The sequence below is a fragment of the Myodes glareolus genome, chromosome 24, assembly GCF_982192425.1.
Source record: "Myodes glareolus chromosome 24, mMyoGla1.1, whole genome shotgun sequence".
Classification (NCBI taxonomy): Eukaryota; Metazoa; Chordata; class Mammalia; order Rodentia; family Cricetidae; genus Myodes; species Myodes glareolus.
This window is the reverse complement of record NC_142049.1, coordinates 7,560,616-7,575,411: the sequence shown is the minus strand read 5'-3', so window position 1 is coordinate 7,575,411 and position 14,796 is coordinate 7,560,616. Positions and strand designations below refer to the sequence as shown.

The following is a 14,796-nucleotide window of genomic DNA, read 5'->3' as shown; positions in this document are numbered from 1 at the left end:
TTTAAAAAATGAAATCGTGAAATTTACAGGTAAATAGATGGAACAAGGAAAGAAATCATCCCAAGTGAGGTAACCCAGATCCAGAAAGTCAAATATGGTATGTATTCACATATATGTGAATACTAGCTTAACAGTCAATGGTAACTAAGCTACAACCTGGAGAAAGACAGACCGTAGTTGATTACAGGGGACAGATAAATTTTTCTAGGTAAAGAAAATAGAATAGATAGCTATGAATGAGTGGGTGGGCTGGAATGGGAGGACCATGTGCAAAGGGGGAGGAGAATGAGGGAGGGAGAAAATGAGGGAGATAATGCACTGACAGGCAAATAAGGACCATTTGAGAGGGAGTGTGAAAACTAAAACAATACAATCTTCCTAAAATATATATATCTGAAGACAATCTAAATAAAACCACCAAATAATGGGAGAAACAGAGCCCCAACTGGACATCTCTTGTTACCAAATGAAGTTTCTAGTTCTGGGATTGGCTTACATCTAATTGAGTTGTTGACCAAGGAGGCTCCATGGGAATCCCCAAACAATCCAAGCTATTGCCAAGGCAGTGGGTTTTTCTCCATAAACTGATAGCAATGCTTCATTACTAAAATTGACAGCTACTTAACTCTTGAACATGAATAAGTCAAGCTGATGCCTACATAGAGGCTTTACCTCTACTTTCTAGCATCTTTGGTACAAAAAGGTATTCTGTCAGTTACCAAGGAAAAACATAAATACCAACCTGCTGTGGGATATACCCTTGTACACTGTACAGATTTGTCATACATGTTGGTTTAATAAAACACTGATTGACCAGTAGCCAAGCAGGAAGTATAGGCAGGGCAACCAGACTAGGAGAATTCAGAGAAGAGGAAAGGCAGAGAGTCAGTCATAAGCCAGATGCAAAGGAAGCAAGATGAGAATGCCTCACTGAAAAAAGGTACCAAGACATATGGCAAAACTTAGACAAGAATTATGGGTTAATTTAAGTTGTAAGAGCTAGTCAATAATAAGCCTGAGATAATAGGCCAGTTTATAATTAATAGAAGCCTGTGTGTGTTTCTTTGGTACTGAATGACTGCAGGACTGAGCGGAACATAAACTCTGTCACAAATGGTGCCCAAACATTTGGCAAGAATTTCCACATAAATCCTGATAAAGCTTTAAAAAAGGATTCTGGACAGACATGGTAACCATCTTTTCTCTGGTTGGCTCTCTTGGCTGGCAGCAAGCAGAGGCATGACTCCTTTAAGAGAGGCTTCCTGGCTCAGCATTAGTGGCAAAAATCTGACAGTTCTTTTAAGAGGCCCTGCCTCCAAACATTTAGATGGATTTTATAAGCAGTTTGCATTAGGTTTCTTGTTAGTGGCATGGACCTACAAACTCCACAGACTTGTGTCAGTAAATGTGGCTCCCACCTGTACCTCCAATATGAAATTAGACTCTCAAAAAGCTAAGGAATAGGGTGGAGCCAGCTGCTAAAGCTGTAGCTTTAATTCTAACCATTCTACTTATCAGATTAAAGACTTAAGTAGTCAGAAAAAGATAGAGATATACAGTAATGACAGGTTCAGACAAAAAAAAAACTTTCTAAACAGTTTACAGTGTGTTTAACAATATATGTAGGCTTGAGAAAGGAAAGAAAAAGGATAGAAAAAGTCCTTAAGAAGAAAGAGTAGTCAGGTGTGGGGGCAGATGTCTTTAATCCCAGCACTTGGGAGGTAGAAACTGGTGGATCTCTGTGAGTTCAAGGCTAGCTTGGTCTACAGAATAAATTCCAGGACAACCAAAGATACACAGAAAAACCCTGTCTCAGAAAAATAAAAATTAATAATAAAAGAATAAAAAAGTCACGTAAAGATAAAAATACACAGAGAATCTGGATACTGTATGTTACTATGTTGTCTTTGAATTGTTTGACTGCTGAGGAAAGAGCAACAGCTATTAGAAGATATTTGACCACAATTACTGCTGGATCAATCCAACTGAATATTTTGAAAATGCCTTGACTTCAAAATTTAAGTCAAAAGATATGTTACTTTAGAGAAGAGGTTTTGCTTTTGTTTCCACAGGAAATGAGAGGCTGTGGACTCATTCTTAGTAAAGAAAATTAAGGTTTGATGGAGGAATATCCTCTGAAAAAAATTTCCAATGGGAATGGATGGCCCAGATGATCCAACATTTCAAAGCACCTCTGTTGCAGTTTCCTCTGAATTCTACACCCAGAACAGCTTCAAGGCTGCTGACTAAGATGATCAAGCTTCACAGAATACTCCAGTCAGGACTTGATCATAATTCTAAATTTTCTTTGGGTCCCCCATAAGATTATCAATGCCCCAGGCAGCAGGAAGTAGCCTAGAAAACTACACCCACATTCCCCCCAAATGGATTATGGATGTTTGTCTTTGTCAAGCATCTTGGTTACAAGTTATTATAAATAATGGTCAGGAGAAACAGTCCTCCATTGCTGGTGAGAGTGCAAACTTGTACTGCTTCTATGGAAATCAATATGGCAGCTCCTCAGAAAACTGGGAATTAATCTGCCTCAATGAGCTGCACCTCTACCACTCTTGGACATATACCTAAAAGAGGCTTGCTCAATTGTGTTCATAGTGGCTTTATTCATAATTGCCAGAAACTGAAAACAACCTAGATATCCCTCAGCCAAAAAATAGATAAAGAAAATGTAGAACATTTACAAAATGGAGTATTACTCAGCTGTTGAAAAAATGACATCAAGAAATTTGCAGGCAGATGGAAGGCAAACCAGACCCAGAAAGACAAGCATGATAATTTACTTACTTATAAGTGAAAGTTAGCTTAAGTAAAGGATAATCATGCTATAATCCAGAGACTCAGAGAGCCTGAGTAACAAGTGGGGGTGATATATGGATCTCCCTAGGAAGGGAAAGAAGAACAGATTATGCAGGTGGACTGGGGGCAAGTGGGGATAGGAACAAGAGAAATCCATTGTGGATGGAGAAAATACTGGGAGAGACAACAGGAATTGGGGTGAAGCATTTGATGTGGCCTGGGGTGATGTGGAAACCTAGTCAGTGAAAACTTTTTGAAACCTCTAGTGAGGGGTCCTAGCAATGGAGGATACGGAGCCTGAATCGGACACCCTCTGTTACCAGACAAGGCACCCAGTGGTGGAACTGGGACACAACCCAGCCACGAAACCTTTGACCCACAACCTGTCCTGCTTGCAAGATGTTCTGCATCTTGCAATAGTGGCTCAGAGCTTGTAGGAGTGACCAACCAATGACCGGTCTAATTTGAGGCCCACTCCACAACCTTCTGGGAGCCCATACTTGACATTGCCTGGTTGGTCAGCAACCAGAATCTGGATAACCCAGAGACATCAACTAACCAAAACAAAAGTAAGTCAGTGAAAATATTCCTAGTGATATTCTAACTAGTGCCTAGCCCAAACATCAGAGAGGCTTCCTCTAAGCTGATAGGAGTAGAGGCAGAGAACCACAACCAACCACTATGTGGAGCTCAGGGAACCCCAAGGAAGAAAGGGAGGAAGGATTGTAGGAGCAAGAGGGGTTAAGGACACCAGGAGAACTGACCCACAGAATCCACTAAACAAATTTCATAGGCACTCACAAATGACTGAACAGACAAAGAAGCCTAAAGGAGACTGACCTAGACCCTCTGTATATAGGTTACAGCTGTGTAGCTGGGTCTTCTGGGACTCCTAACAGTGGGATTAGGAGTATCTCTGACTCTTTTGCCTGCTTTTGGGACCCTATCCTCCTCATCCAGCCTTTATATGAGGGTTTGTGCCTGGTCTTACTGCATCTTGTTATGCCATGTTCAGTGGATTTTCCTAAGAGACCTGCTCTTCTCTGAAAGGAAACTGAGGAGCAGTGGATCTGAGGTGGGGGAGGTGGGCTAGAGGAGTGGAGGGAGGAGAAACTGTGGTCAGGATGTGCTATATGAGAGAAGAATAAATAAAAAGAAAAGAGAAAGAGTATAATAGAATATATAACTTGAAAACAGAGAATGAGTCAACAAAGGGCACACATACACACACCCCATAAACTAAAAGTGAATAATCAAGAAATGCAGCTACAGAGAAAAATATATAATTTGGGGTAGGAGGATCTTCTTTCTATGTGTTACTTTCATTGGTTGAATAAAGAAAACTGTCTTGACCTTTTGATAGGGCAGCCCTTAGATGGGCATAGTAGACAGAACAGAATTCTGGGAGGAAGAAGGCAGTGTGGCAGATGCCATGGATCTCCTCTCCGAGATGGATGCTGGTTAGACTCATGCCGGTAAGCCACAGTCAAGTGGCCATACACATTAATGGAGATGGGTTAAACTAATATGTGAGAGTTAGCCAATAAGGGGCTGGAGATAATGGGCCAGGCAGTGTTTAAATGAATACAGTTTCTGTGTTATTTCGGGTGTAAGCTAGCCGGGCAACCCGGAGCCAGGCGGGATGCAGCCTGCTCCTCTTACAACAATAATTAAATAATAAAATCCACTAATGTGGAAGAAAAGAATAGATACTGAACAACAAATATTGGGGATATTTATTTTCTACTTAATTTATCTATCTTTTTTTCCAAAGAATTTTATTGGTTATTATCAATGGTTTATGTAAAATTACATATAATCTTGGGTGGCAGTTGCTTTGATTTGCCAAGAAACATGCCCACGTGTGTGTGTGCATGGATACACACACATACACACAAACACACACACACACACACACATACTTTTTAGAGGAAACTACAGAAGTAGGCCATTGTGTAATTGTATCAATTTGGCCATACCCCCTTCTTCTTAGATAACCAGAGCTAACAGCTTACACCTAAATCATCATTTCCACCAAACGACTTCTCTGCCTGGAGAAAAGCTCAGAATCACAGTTTCCGTAGCACTAAGTGCAAAATGAGAATAATGTGGTAGGCATTTCAAACTATTTCAATAAACCTTAGCAAGCTACATCATAAGAACAACAGAAAGTTTGTCTTAAGCTACCCAGAACAAGTCAACTAATTTATAGTACTTCTTTTGTACACAGGTTGTTATCCTTCACTAAGAGAACTATTTGAAGAGTTTCTCTGATTTGAAGGTGATGCGTATACTGGCTAGGAAACAGAATGTTCTCAAGGCAGTGCGGTGGCATCTTCTTTGTCCCTGCTGCGAGCCCTCACCTGACAGTCCTCACGGTGATATCTGTGCCACCACACAGATATTCATACAGCAGCTATTGGTAAACTGACTCTGCATTATAATCCTTAACTAGTAAATACCTCAATAACTGTACTGCATCTTTAATGCATATTTAAAGACTTAATTCAAGTCTAAACTTCACAATTTATATTGTATTCTCAAACCAAGTATTTCACTTCCCTAACCTGGAGATCTGTAAATAATGATTTATACCTCCCTCCTGGGGCAGTTGTCAGGGATTACTGAAATGTGGAAATGGGACACAGCCTTGACTAAACACTTGCTCTGACAACACTTGTCATCTTGAATATAATATGCATAGTAAGTAATAAATGATTGGCTATTTGATCAACAAATAAGTCAAAGTATAAAGTCACCTATCATAGTAGATTATGAATAATCCTCATGACTTCTTAATTACCTTTGTAAAGCCCTTCCTGTCATTCCAAGTATGGTGTCTCATGTCCGTAGTATAATATCTTTAACATACACATACAAACTTCAAATAAGATTAAGAACTAAATTTCAAAAGTAAAATTTTAAAACTTATTTAGCAAAAGAATTTCTTTTTCGTTTTGAACAGGAAAATATTCTATAAACAACATATAGGCATTGTATATAATTAAGAAAAAGAATAATTAAGCTGGCTACAGAAGACTTAGTTTTCTGCCTCAAAAGCCATAATTTTAAACAAAATAAGTACCACAGACTGCATTTGCTTTTTCTGTTTCCAGTAGGGCATATAGGGTAAAGAATTACCTAAGTCACACGTTCATCTTAGTCTTTGTGACTGCTCTAGCAAACCCCAGTGTACTGAATGGCAGACAAATGATAACCATGTATTTGGCACAATCTTAGGAAGCTGTGACATACAAGATAAGACCAATGGATTTGATGTCTAGTGAACCCCACTTCTTGGTTCATCAGCAGCCATACTTTCTCTATTCTAAGGTGATAGAAGGAGAAAGCTCTCCGCTATCTCTTTCATGGGGTCACTGATCTCATCCACTTGGGCTTTGCCCTATCTGCCAATCACCTAAGGGCCTCCACATAGCATTAACATACAGATTTGGAGGAGGTATAAATATTCAGTCTATGAAGCATCCATAACAAAATGTTTAAGGACAATACAGAATCCCTATTAATCAAAATAAAACAAAAACTAGAAAAAGAACAAAGTTATATTATTTTCAAGAAAAAACACTTGGATGCCATCAAGTATATACAAAAGAAGCCAGACTTGGGGGAAGACAAATATTGTTCATTTTCTCTCATATGTGGAGTCTAGGATTTGAAAAACTAGAACAGGAAAATATAAGGGAGGATGCGAAAGAGGAAGGCAGTAAGCAGTTCACAGGAGGAACAAGAGAAAATAAGAAGTGAGTGTGACCAAAGTAAACGACATACGTGTCTAAAACCGTCACAAGAACTCCCTTTTCTTGCAAAATATATATATATATATATATATATATATATATATATATATATATAATCACAGAAACAAAATTAGGGGATGGAGAGGCGATGTAAGCATGATCAGAGATTACACTACTCTTGCACTAAACCCAGTACCCACATTGAGCAGCCTACAATAATCTGTAACTCTAGCTCCTGGGGATCAGATATCCTCTCTGGACTCCACAGGGACCTGCATTAACGTGCCCAAACCAACACACACACAGAGGAGAGAGAGCGGGAGGGAGAGAGAGAGACTTTACTAAAAATAAATATTTAAATAAGAAACTTGTAATGATTGGGGATGCAGCTCAGTGGCTCTTGCTTCTCTTTCTGGGTATGCATTAAACCCTGGGTTCAATCTCCAGCGTGATCTCCAAAATATCATTTTCTGAGATACTTAGGGCAGGGCTTCAACACTGGAGGATAAAGGCAACACGATTCATCACATAGCACCCATCAAATGGGCAATAATTTTAAGCCTAATAACTTCACACGTATCAAGAAGAAGGAGTGAAAATATCTTTCATCCATTGTCCTGAAAGTGGCATATTTTAAAGTACTCCTACCCTAATAAACCTGAAGATAGAGACCATAGCCCAGTTATTCTATGAGTTTGTGTTTCATTTACAGAAATTGCCGAAGGTTTCCAGGTAAGGTTTCTTAGCATTTAGGAGGCTGAGTAAGAAAAAACTTGAGTTTGAGGCTGACCTGGGCTCCATGGAGGACTAAAGCCAATGTGAAAGCATCTTGAACATCTGTCTACGAGGGGATGAGGAAGCAAACTGCAGAGCACGCTTTAATACTGTACAACTAAGGGGGAAACCTGTAGATAGAAGCCATGTGGGTCCACAAGTAGAGACCTCATAATAATGAGCCATAAAAGGCAAATTGCAAAAGAATAAATGCAGTGTAATAAACATTTAAATGCATCTTAAAATATGCTAAATAAAGCATATCTTGTTTGCAGATTTACATGTGTAATGACTGCATAATACACACTCAGCTGCTTTTAAATCAATAAATATATAATTCCCAAATGTTAACAGTTTGCCACTTAAACATTTACCAATATGAATTCTTAATTAGGCCCAGGGGACTACGTAACTTTCTCCAGATCACACAAGTCATTTAGAGCACAACTATAAATGGGCAGGAGAGCCAAATACTAGAAGCTATTTTGGAGTCTTTAAAGTTTTTCCCCCACTGTACATAAGAATAAAAACTAAATGTCAAGTTTAAATGCTGCTTAAACTATCTTCACATATTTTAAAATGCCGCACACACACATTTAAATATAACGCCTATGAAGCGGGCCAAACAGCAGACAGTGACTTCAGATTTGCTCAGATTACACCAAACGGCTCTAGCCAGTCACTTAGTCGGGTTATTTCAAACCCACTTTGTTCACCTCTGAAGTCTTATAAACTTCAGTTTCCTCGTTTGTCGTGTGAACCAGGCTGGCTTATCTGGACTGGATTAAGAAAGTACAAAATTTCAGTTAGCAGGAGAAATCAGTTCAAGGATTGTATCGCTCAACATGGTAACTATAGTTAATAGCAAGTTATAGTATTCTTGAAAATGAATTTTTAAGTGCTCTCACCACAAACAATTTCAGAAGTGCTGATCATGATAAATATATTTAGCTATACTTCAAAAAAACAAAAAAACTACTATAACTCTCAGCTCTTGCTCCAGCACCATGAGTGCCACCATGCACCCACAATGCCCCTGCCATGATGGTAATGGACTAACCCTCTGAAACTTGTATGTCCATTCCTGAAACTGCGTCAAAGTTCAGAGGCGACTTTGAAGGCCTCGGGCAATATCCACACCTTGCACCTATGGATGCTGCTGTCAATAAGAACACATCCTTGGCGTGGAGGAGGCCTACAACGTCATTAACAAAGAGGCTGCCTCGGTGTTTGTATTCCCAGAGCAGCCTGGTGACCTTTCTGGTGCGCGTTGGAAGTGTGGTAGACTTACTGTGCCACCCCGGTGGTCCCTCGGACCAACATCTCACTCCAGACCTCTCAGAACGGATAGCAAGGTGCCCGAACTGGGAAGGCAGCACCAGCAGGGAGCCAGCGACGGAAGCCCACGGTGACTACACCTTCTGTGGTTGCCTAGGCTTGTAACCCACAAGAAAAAAAATGCTCGTTGAACCTAAAGAGCATGTAACAATGTGTGACAAGGCGACAGATGCCATCTGAAGGGGGATTTCAGGGCCACTGTACCAAGCTGGTGGATGGCTGCCACACCTGGTAGTCAGGGTTCCTGCCCCTGCTGCCCCAAGCAAGGTGACTCTGTTCTCAGCATGAACCACCGGAGGTTCCCTCAGCAGACCCTGTAAGTGTGCATCCTGATGTGCTGCCAGTACCCAGCTTGGGGGTTAGGGGGGTTCTGCTGGACAAAACAGCAAGTCACGTGACTCCTGCCACGCTTGCTACTGCCTGGACGTCTTATCCGCCGCCAGTATTTCAGCAATGGAGCCAGGCTGCACAATGTGGTCATGTCCTGAAAACACTCCGCAGCCCGTTCATCCTGTGTACAACAACGAAGGCAACTAGGTGATCCAGGCCACTGCACAGTTCCTGCAGAAGCTAGTCCTAGGCTTTGAGGAGTGTGAAGATGAGGGGACCCCAGATCCTGACACCAACTAGAGGATCCAGTGCCCAGTCCCTGCCTCTCCCGACCTGTACCAGGAGAGGTCCTCCTCCTCCCAGTTGCCCAGGCTCCTTCCGTTTCCATCTCCTCCGCCCAGGACACCTTGTCTTTTTTCATCCAAGGTATTAACATACTAAGACTTTCACCTTAACTGTTAACTGAAAATTTATCTAAGATAGCCATCAAACTGACTCTACGGCAACGCCAGTTCAGGCACCCTCTCCAAAGCTGGGATCATCCTTGAGGATTCCTGGGAATTTCTCTAGTAGCAGGTTTCTTGTTAACCCCATAATGGCTCCCTCAATCAAGATATCTCTTTCCTGGTTCTCCCTCTGTCCTTCCCCCATCTTGACCCCATTCTCTCAAGTTCTCCTCCCCCTCCCCTTCTCCTCTCTTTTCCTCCCTTCTCTCCCCAACCCCAGGCAGTGGAGAGGGCCTTGGTCCTGTCTCAAAACAATGTGCTAGACTTTGTTGACTCTCATGGGAAAACTTACTCTCTCTGAAAAGTGGATGGGGGGTTGAGTGGAGAGAGGAAGATGGAGGGAGCCAGAGGAGGGGAGGGAGTGCAAACTGGAATTGGCATGTAAAGTGAGAAAAGATAGTTTAGAAAAATAAAAATAAAGAAGATAAAAAATAAGTTTAAAAATATGTATTCCTGTCCTCACTTCAGAAATACACATAAACAAAATTTCATATTTTTCTGACAAATAGATGGAACTGGGTATGTTCAGCAGATTTGAAGAGTCAGTTGGAGATACTCTGACATGACAGAGGCTATATGGGAAAAATTCACTAAGCTCCCTAAAGCATTTCACCAAAAGGATAAACACTTGCTTTGTTCAACAACTGGACTTAAGGTACCATATGCAGCCAAATGGTTTTAGTGCTAAGATACAAAAAACAAGAATGAGTTGTAGTTCTGAATATCTAACCCGATATCAGACAATCTAAGATAATAAATAAGCAAGAAGAATTAAGTGGGAGCCAGGAGGGAGGTTTGAGTAGAGTAGCTCAGAAACATTATATGATAGCCGTACAGAATATTAAATATACATCAAATTAAAACTGGAAGATTTAAAATCTGCCTGAAAACACTTTCAAATGTAACTTAGGATGTCACACATCCAGCCACACTATCCCTGCCATACTATCTGCCCTAGTTCCGTTCCTGCTGCTGTGATAAAGTGTCTCAAGGGTTTCTCTCTCCCACAGGTTAGAATCCATTACTCTGGGGAAGTAAAGAAAACAGGACATTGAGAGAGCTGGTCAGGTCGCATCCACAGCCATCAGCAAAGAGAAGTGAACATGTACGCTTCCTGTTTAATTTCAGTCCTCAACCCTCCAGGAAGCCCTGCTTAGGGAACTGTCCTGCCCATGGTGGTGTGGTCTTCCTGCATCAGGGAACAATGAAGACAACCCCCCCTCAGGAAAACCTGACCTAGATAACTCCTCAGTACTATTCTCTCCCAGGAGATCCCAGGTTGTGTCAAAGTGGCAGATAAAACAAACTATCAGGCCGTTTCCGCTCAAACCAGGGATTTCACTTTTCCAGTTTTCAGGAACACTTTCCCAGAGTTCCTCTCTGCTTGGAATCCATTTCAAGATTTTCAGAGGCTCCATTTGTCATTTCAGCCTCATCTTTGATGTCACCTCTCAGACCTCATCCAAAGCAACTCCTAGCAGGGATGTTTCAGCAAAGGACCGCAGCTCGATTAATTTACAAACGACAGAATGTATTTCTCATGGGATTCTGAGAGTCAGAGGTCAGTGCACTGGTGTCAAATCCCAACATTGTCTTTTATGTTTCCCTAACTGATTTGCCTTTATAACACTTTATTTTACAAATAACTAAATACTTACAGTGGTTTTTCTTGAAATATGCTGAAGTCACTGTTGAATATGTCTACACTTACACCCTAAGAGTTTAAGCTGACACGGCTATTTCATTTATTGCATTACTGTGAGTACAGATAGCATATATCAATGAGAATTTACACATGAAAATAAGGAGTGCTATAATCTAGAGGAACTTAATGTTAAAAATGATACAACGTCTTGGATAAGCGACTGATGCGGATAAGTTACATTACATAATTTTATCATTCCTGGAAAATGCTTCCAGTGTGTTTTATCTTTAGAGTCAAAAGATTAATGAACCTCATAAAAATGACAAACTGTTTCATGGGCACATTTGCAAAATAAACCATTAAAGAAAAAGTTAAGGTGAAATGTGAACAGACAGAATTATGAAGCTCTACAAAGAAATATGCAAGGATATACTTGGACCACAATGTCGTAGAAGAAACTTTTTAACAGAATACCAATTATCAAGTAAGAAGGGTCCAATAAAAGATAATTCTGAATGACACACTCATAATCACATTAAGGGAAGAGAGAAGAGTTTATTCATGAATTTTGTAACACATTCTCACAAATCTATTTTTTAAAGTCTGGTGGATGAATAGAGAAGAAATCTAAACAGACACTTTCACGGCCATTATTACCATTATTATTACACAGATGGAAATAAGCATATGGAGAAGATTCAGCGCTGTTAACTATTGAAGTAATGCAAACCAAAATTTACAAAATATTCACCTACTAGCTTGGCACGAAGGCTTCTGACAAAGACGTGACGCTATGTGGAATTGCAGCTGCCAGGACTTGAAGCTGACACGAAGGCTTTAGAAGGATTTTAACAATGCCTGACTGAAAGGATGACATTTTCTAAAGCCCAGCAAGTCATCTCCTAGAAATACACTCAAGGGGAAAAAATACAAGGAGCTTTCCAGACAAGAGTAAGGTTTGGGGAGGAGAAAACTCTCCAAAGGTAAGCAAAGCCACCCTGGTAGGATAGAGGCAAGCCTACACTTAGGGCAAAACCATCATCTACCCAAGCCCCAAATCCAGTTAGAATTTTTGCATTCTGATATCAATAAAGAAATAAAATTTAAAATAAATAAATAAATAACAAAATAAAATCCAGGAAAACGAAGACTATTGTATTTTAAGCCCTGGAAATAAGTAGCTGTCAACCACAAACACTATATCCTGCAAATTTTTATTTAATTTGGTGGGGAAATAAGGACAAACTAAGGCATTCATGATCACCAAGCCAATTCCTCCCAAGATCTCAGAGGAATACTATACATAGAGAACAGAGGGAAGGAAACAATCTCAACTTTAGGAGCACAGGGGAAAATGTATTTGATCACAGGAATAGATCAACAAAAATAAACTGAAAACTAGTTTACCATGTCTAACTCAATAAACATGCAAATACCTAATACTAATGCAGAAGGAAGAGAACTATGCACAGAAATCCAGCTAACCGGACAACAATCAACAAAATTATAAGAACTGATAAACACTTCTCCTGTCTGTATCTTGACTTTAAAGAGGATAAGGCTCTAATTTTAGAACTTCATTGAGATGTTTAACCTTCTATTTGACTGTCTTGTGGTCAGTATGTATTCTTTTGGATGCTGTGTCTATAAATAGCAAATATAATATGTCACGATTGGTTATATACAGAGACCATAACCACATCACACCTAACACACCTTAATGCTAAATAATAGCTACATTATTGCCACGGTCAAAAGCCAAGAAAGCTATCCCGTAGATAAGCGTGGTATTGCCGCTGACTGTGATGTGTGTTATGATGTGTGGCTTCTCCCATTAGAGCAGGCGTGTAATAACCACTATTACCTAAGAGATAACACGAGGCACCAGCCTACTGGTGTTTTCCAGAGCTGCTGGAACTGCCATCCACAGGTTCTCAGTCCCCGGCCTCTTTTCATTTCAATATCTAATTATTTCCATCATAGAGCATCCATCTCATAGACTCTATTGACACTTGAAATCACTGCATTTTGAGCTCTCTTTTCCATTTGGCCAGAATCACTTGTAATTCTAACCTGGTGTTTTTACTATGGCAACATGATGTAATTTATCCATACGGTTGATATCAAAGCCTGGGTTCCAACATCTAAATCACTAAGGAATATTACAAATGAGCAGGTTAAGACCAGTTCATTCCTGTCAGGAAGTCATTAAACTCTTAAGACTGACTCCTTTTTAGACATTGTATCAAATGAAATGCCACTATTGCAAAAACACACAGCATATATGGGTCAGATATCTATGACTATGGCAGCAAACAAGTTCTCAACAGCTCAAGCCCAAGTTTTGCTTATAAATAAGTTCATTGTTGTTACGGTCTGCTCATTAGGACACTGTTAGGATGACTTTTGTTCTAACACACCCACATGCTATCACCACAGTGAAAAATAGTAGCCTAAGAGTGAAGGGAGGGAAACTGTTCTACAACAACTATACTAGGCTACGACAGTAAAAGTCAACCACTGCTGTGGGACAATGGTCTTGTACTCTGTAAAGATTTGTTTCTTATACTCATTTAATAAAATGCTGATTGAACAGTAGCCAGGCAGAAAGTATAGGTGTGGTGACCAGGCAGGAAGTAAAGGCAGAGCAATGAAGAGAGGAGAATTCTGGGAGAAGAAAGCGCAGTTGTGACCCAGACACAGAGGATGCAAGATGTGACTGCCTCACCGAAAAAGGTACCAAGCCACGTGGCTAACACAGACAAGAATAATGGTCTAATATAAGTTATAAGAGTTAATAAGAAGCCTGAGCTTGTGGGCCAATCAATTTTATAATTAATGTAAACCTCTATGTGTTTCTTTGGAACTGAAAGACTACAGGCCTGGGTGGGACAGAAACTTCAGACAACAATCCACCCACCAAGCCTTGCCATTTTTGTCCAAACTCTAATATATCTACTGTTATGCTTTTAAAAAAAATTACCTCCTTTAAATTCCTCACACAACCCCAAATTGTCTCAAATTGATTTCACTGATTTTAATAAGACACTCCACATCTGCTCACTTCCCTGCACAGCCACCACCTAGAAGACTTTACCCACGTCTGCTCTGTACTACTCAATTGCTGCTTCATAATTAGTACGGCAGTGCAATTTCAATTGTCGGCTTGATTAGATCACATGAACACATAGGGCACTAGTGAGGCATTCCTTTGTATGTGTCTATGATGGAGCTTCCAGGAAAAATTAACTGAGAAAGTCAGATCCACTCTGACTATGAGAGGCAACACACATGGGTTGGGGTCCTGGACTGAGACAAATAAAAAAGGCAGCTCGCTGAGCACCAGCATTCCTTCCCTACAGTTCCCTAGGAGGAAAGCAGGAAGCCACCTGCCACCATACTTTCCCTGTCATGGTAGAGTATATCCTCTGAATCTATAGCAAAATTACACACACACACACACACACACACACACACACACACACACACACACACACACACACCAGGATAACAGAAGTAAGATTGGGAGTAATGGGAAGGGAAAGGGGAAAAAAGGAGAGGGTAGAGGAGAGAATACAGCCAAAGCACATGGTATACTTGTATGCTAATGCCTTTACAAAACCTGCCAATA

At 40.4% G+C, this 14,796-nt stretch overlaps 1 protein-coding gene and 1 pseudogene across 9 annotated transcripts in view; one reads left to right on the top strand and one right to left on the bottom strand.

The window, feature by feature from the left end:
• Dlg2 (discs large MAGUK scaffold protein 2) overlaps nt 1-14,796 on the bottom strand; it is a 1,777,227-nt gene that overhangs the window by 1,704,754 nt on the left and 57,677 nt on the right. The gene's annotated exons all lie outside the window — the stretch shown is intronic.
• On the top strand, nt 8,421-9,314 carry LOC148117948 (protein farnesyltransferase subunit beta pseudogene; annotated as a pseudogene).